The 5,445-nt window shown below is 37.5% G+C and overlaps 1 pseudogene; it reads right to left on the bottom strand.

The window, feature by feature from the left end:
- Positions 1 to 408: 408 nt before the first annotated feature.
- Positions 409 to 1,891, bottom strand: LOC141545584 (serine/threonine-protein phosphatase 2A 55 kDa regulatory subunit B alpha isoform pseudogene; annotated as a pseudogene).
- Positions 1,892 to 5,445: the final 3,554 nt, after the last annotated feature.

Below are 5,445 nucleotides of genomic sequence, written 5' to 3'. Positions count from 1 at the left end.
CAAACTGATCCATTTCAAGTGCTTTATTTCTTTTTCTTTCTTTTTGAATACACCACCATCAGGGTTGGGTGGAGGGGAAGTGGTAAGAGAGATGATGGGGAGGAATCCAGGAGGCCAGAGGAGGAGGAATGCTACAAGCCACAGTAAGAATGAGCTGTATTTAATAAAAAAAAAGGGCCACAAATGATACAGTAATGAGGTTATACAATTAAATCCTATAGCCTGACTGAAGGCTTTCACTGTGTTTGATGTCATCACAATGAAAGGCATAAAAAGTGGAGCAAACCAATGTTGACACAGTTCAATCTAGTCCATTAGTCAAGATGGTGCAAGTAGTCATTTAAATTAAAAGTGCCCTACCCTTAAATAAATGGCTAGCAGGCATGGAGAACCCCACCGTGAATCATCAACAGAGCTTTCTCCATGTAGCTATAAAAATGTGTTGTCACATGGCACATTTTTAAATACTGGAAAGGGGTGCCACAATGGACCTCTCTTTCTCTCTCTCTTTTACAGGTACAAATGCTAGATTCAACTATCTCAAGTATGCAAAAAGTGGACTCCTGCTAGGAATGCCAACCCTAATTCACTTTGTCTTGAAATATATACAGGTTGTTTGTAGTAGCTACAGCAATGATATTTGCCTTGGGGTGCCAAGCTGTGTGAAGGGTTTTCTTGTTGAAGTCTAGGCTGTGGACACTTATTTCATCTTTCTTTGGCTTGCCACTTGCACAGACTTTGAGTGGATTCAAAATAGTGTGTAGCTTATTGTCCTCTCGGTATGCTTCTAGGGTGATATCTCGCTTTGTGTTTCTGTCAAACATTCTGAAGAAATTATTTTAAGATCCCATCATGACAACACTGTCTGATCCATTCCAACAACACTCAAATTTGTCAAAAATGCAGTCATTCTCATACAGTGAGCAAAGTTTACTTCTGAGGTATTCATGCACCTGGTAGGTTTCCACAGGTCTGTTTTCCATGTTTAAATCAGATTTTTACTGACAAGTAATCTCTAGTCATCATATATCGACCACTATGGTTGAATTTGACATCTGAAATGGAAGAAATAATTTCAGAGAAAAAGGACCAGTTACTGGGATCTTCGGGTTCCTCAAACAATTTAGAATGCCGTCACAGAGGGCCAAGGCCCTCGTATCACACAGTCGAATTGTCCCTTTACTGCTACTGTACACAAATGTATTACAGTTTTTGGGATGGAACTCGGCCGCTGTGATCACCTCAGTCAACTCTTCCATATTGGCAGGCTTGATATCTACAATATTAAAACTTTGGTCTGTAATTTCAAGGTGCCAAAGATTAATCTGCAAATCATCTGCAGATAAATATGTTTCATAATCACTATTGATAGAGATAGAATTGATGTGATATGTATGAGCATTGGCAAATATTCTCCTTGGACTCGCCTCAACCATCAGATCCATGTGCCTACATACTGGCACCCGTAGTGTAGTAACTGTTGTAGGATCCCTATATCGTCCATCTTCTTCTTTTAAATTATATCCCTCTGGTCTTATTGTTTTATCATTGGTAGATAATAAAAATTGAGCAGCATTTTTCTGAGGCAACCATCAAATCTTGTTGATCTTTTCTTCAATTTCTAAACTTTTCAAGTAGTAAAACTCAGGTTCATGGCTCTGGAAGATGCTGTAAACATTGTATTCTCCTCTGCTATGCATTTGGGTTTTGTTCTCCTGCTCCTGTTGGAAGATGATGACTCTACCTCCTTTATCTCCTGTTGCTAGCAATTCTCCAGAATGGTTAAATTCTACTGTAGAAATTATATCTGCTTCTGCTTCATCATCATCAACTGACCCTTTCACCTGAGAAAAACACCACTAAAATCATTTCCTCCTCCAGCTCCTGCCATCGCACTCGGGGGATGGAGGTCCCACTGGGCTACTCAGGCTCTCCAGGCCGTGGGGGGTGGTGGGGGGTGGGGGGCGGTGGGGGGTGGGAGGCGGTGGGGCAGGAAGTCAGGGCGGTGCTCCGGGGCTTCCCGGCTCACCTTCTTCCCCACTGCAACGGCGGGTGGTGAGCGGCTCCACTTTCAAAATCATATCAAACTTTTCTAGTATACTATTTACCTCTTTGACTTCTTTCTTATTTATTCTGTGATTTGATTTATCTAATTCTGAGAATGCAAGGTTGAGATCTCCCACTATTACAATTTTGCTGTCTATTTCTTCTTGCAGCTCTCTTAATTTCTCTTTTAAGAATTTAGATGCTGCACCACTTGGTGTGTATATGTTTAATATTGATACTGCTTCTTTATTGTTGCTATCCTTTAGCAGGATATAATGCCCTTCCTTATCTCTTTTAATTAGATCAATTTTTGTTTTTGCTTGATCAGAGATAAGGATGGCTACCCCTGCTTTTTTGTCTTTACCTGAAGCATAGTAGATTCTGCTCCACCTTTTTACTTTTAGTTTGAATGTATCATCCTGTTTCAGGTGTGTTTCCTGTAAACAACATATAGTAGCATTCTGACTTTTAATCCAGTCTGATAACTGCTTCCTCTTTATGAGGGAATTTACCCCATTCACATATATAGTTAGAATGACTATTTCTATATTGCTTGCCATCCTGTTAACCCTGCTTATGCTTTTTTCCTTTCCTTCCCTCTTACCCCCCTACCCAGTATTAAACTTGTGAACACCACTTGCTTTTCACAGCCCTCCCTTTTTAGTATCCTTCCCCCACCTTAAAGTTCCTCCCCTTATTTTACCCCTTTTCCTCACAATTTCTGTTTTCCCTTCCCCTTACCTTACTCCTTCCCTCTCACTTTTCAGTGAAGTGGAAGAAGTTTCACCATAAATTGAATATGTCTATTGATACAGACTATCTCCATGTCCCTCCTTTCTGTCTCTCAGATATAATAGGTTACCTCTGCCTCTTCATGAGATGTAGTACTACCACTTTACCCTTTTTATGATATAATTTCATTTCCACCTCTAGTTTCTTGGACAAATTATATATGTGTTCTTTACATATCCTTATGGCAGAAGTATAGTTCTCAAGATTTCTTTTTACCTTTTTAGAAATCTCTTGAGTTTTGTATTTGAAGATCAAACATTTTGTGTAGGTTGGTTTTTTTCATCAAGAATAGATGCAATTTACTTATTTCGTTAAATGTCCATGTTCTTCCCTGGAAAACAATGCTCATTTTTGCTGGGTAAGTTATTTTTGGCTGCATACCAAGTTCCTTAGCTTTCTGGGGTTTTATTCTTCTCCTCTGGTGTTTAAAACCTCTCTGCTGCTCCTGGCTTGCTGTCAAGATGGAATATCCGCACTGGGGCAAATGTCTTTTCTCAGAAACGGAAGAGATTGTACCACTCCCCCCTCAGGTCTGAGCTGTGTGAGCTGCCTGTCTTGCTCTGGCTTGCCTGCCCTCAGTCTGGGCCCAGTCTGTTTCACCCTGCCCCAAGGAAACACAGACCTTCTCTGTCAAATATCAAGGATGTCTTCTGTTGGTAATTATTTGTGGGTTTCTTTTCCGGTCAAGCATTAACTCCGAGGCTTGTCATGAAGTAATTCCTGAGAGAAAACATGGAGCCTCCATGCCGCCATCTTGGCAGGAAGTCTACAACCTCCTTTTTTTAGTAATAATATCACACAATGGAAATTAAATTATGATTTCTGAAAAGGAAAATAGTAAATATACAGTATATATTCTTATTAAAATTTCTGAAAATAATATCACTCCCATGATGATGAAAAAGACAATGATAGAGCAGAAATGGTTTAAGAGGTTGTAATACAGATATCAAGATATAGACCAAGAAGGTATAGGTAATGACAGCTTGGAACTAAAACATACCTGATACAGTTATTTTGAGGCTCTCTAGCAGCTGCAGAATCAAAAAGTAGTTTCCCATCAAGGATTCTTTTGTAATACCTTGGAATCACATGTATTTTCATGCTCCCATTTTAACTGGACTAAGATTCAATCTTCTATAACCCTGGATTATTCTGTAATTATTAGGAACGTCGATTTTGTTTTAATTTTACCAAAAGAAACTTGATTAATCAACCCTTTGTTAATTCAATTGGTGTCCAAGGTTTTTTCTACCACCTCACAAATACACTAATGTCATATTTATTGTTTTAATATTTTATTTTCCCTGTCATATGTAAAACAATTTTTAACATTTGTTTTTTAAATCTTGAGTTCCAAATTATCTCCCTTCCTCCCTTCCTATCCCAATGCCCTCAATGAGGAGACATTGTGAAGTTATGTGAAGTTCTGCAAAATATTTCTATAGAAGTCATATTGTGAATGAGAACCCATCAGTATTAACCCCCCCTCCAAAAATCCCTCAAAAATATAAAAGAAAAGAAATACAAGCAAGTTCTCTGGATATGAGTAGCATTTTTTTTTTATCATAAGTCCTTCAGAATTATCTTAGATCATTGTATTGCTGAAAATAGCAGTTGTTCACAACTGCTTATCTTGCATTATTGCTGTTATTTTGTACACAGAACATTTCACTTTGTATAAGCTCCTGTAAGCCTTTTCAGGTTTCTGTGAGAGCATCCTTCTCAACATTTTTTATAATACAATAATATTTCATTATAATCATATAACACAAATTATTCAGCCATTCCTGAGTTATTGGGCATCTCCTCAATTTCCAGTTCTTTGCCTTGAGAAAAGACTTTTATGAACATTCTGTATATATGGGTCATTTTTCGTTCTATTCCTTTCCTTTTACTTTTCTTTTTAAATATCTTTTGGATAAATGCCTAATAGTCAATGGCCTTTAGGCAAGGTTTAAAATTCCTGTCCAGAATGGTTGACTCAATTTGAAATTCCACCAACATTGCATAAATGTTTCAGTTTTCCCTCCAACATTTCCTTCAACATTTGTAATTTACCTTTTCTGTTCTAGTAGCCTATCTAATAGGTATGAGGTAGTTCCTCAGAATTGTCTTAATTTTCATTTATCTGATTAATAGTGATAATTTTTTTTCTTATGACTATAAATAGCTTGAATACTATATCTCGAAATCAGTGATATCTTTTGATAATTTTTATCAATTGGAGACTTTAAAAAAAATAAATTTACTTAGTTCCTGATAGGTTTGAGAAATTAGGCCTTAACAGAGAAACTTCCTTCAAAATTCTTTTAACAATTATTATTGTATTTCCCTTCCCTGTTTATTATATTCTCTATCTCCTTTGACTCTGTCCCTTCTCAAAAGTATTTTTCTTCTAATTACTCCTTCCTCTGATATGTCCTACCTTCTATTACCCTCCCTCCTTCTCATATCCCCTTCCCTGCCTACTTTCCTAAAGGATAAGATAGCTTTCTATACCCAATTAAGTGTGTAGTTATTTGAACTTTGATCCAGTTCCAATGAGAGGAAATTTCTCTCACTCTCTCTCCACTCCCCTTCCCTGGCATTGTAAGTTTTTTTTTT

This window comes from Sminthopsis crassicaudata, chromosome 6 (assembly GCF_048593235.1).
Source record: "Sminthopsis crassicaudata isolate SCR6 chromosome 6, ASM4859323v1, whole genome shotgun sequence".
Lineage (NCBI taxonomy): Eukaryota > Metazoa > Chordata > Mammalia > Dasyuromorphia > Dasyuridae > Sminthopsis > Sminthopsis crassicaudata.
Note: the sequence above shows the minus strand (reverse complement) of the source record. Positions and strands in the feature narration are given on the sequence as shown.